The sequence below is a fragment of the Sinocyclocheilus anshuiensis genome, unplaced genomic scaffold (genome assembly GCF_001515605.1).
Source record: "Sinocyclocheilus anshuiensis isolate Anshui unplaced genomic scaffold, SAMN03320099.WGS_v1.1 scaffold1045, whole genome shotgun sequence".
NCBI lineage: Eukaryota > Metazoa > Chordata > Actinopteri > Cypriniformes > Cyprinidae > Sinocyclocheilus > Sinocyclocheilus anshuiensis.
In genome coordinates, this window is record NW_015555799.1 from 583,948 (window position 1) to 584,219 (window position 272).

Below are 272 nucleotides of genomic sequence, written 5' to 3' on the forward strand. Positions count from 1 at the left end.
GAAAATTCTTTCATACAGCCCCTTTAAAAATTGCATTTTGTCCATAGAAACAAGTAGCTAACTTTAGCTAGCAATAATGTCGCTTGTCAGCTTGCAAGCAAAGTTCTAGAGTACAGCTTTTCCTTCTGTCCTGCATAACATTCAATGAGCAATATCTGATAGTAATGATGTACTTAAAGGGGTCATATGATGCGATTTCAAGTTTTCCTTTCTCTTTGGAGTGTTACAAGCTGTTCGTGAATAGATAAGATCCCTAAAGTTGCAAAGACTAA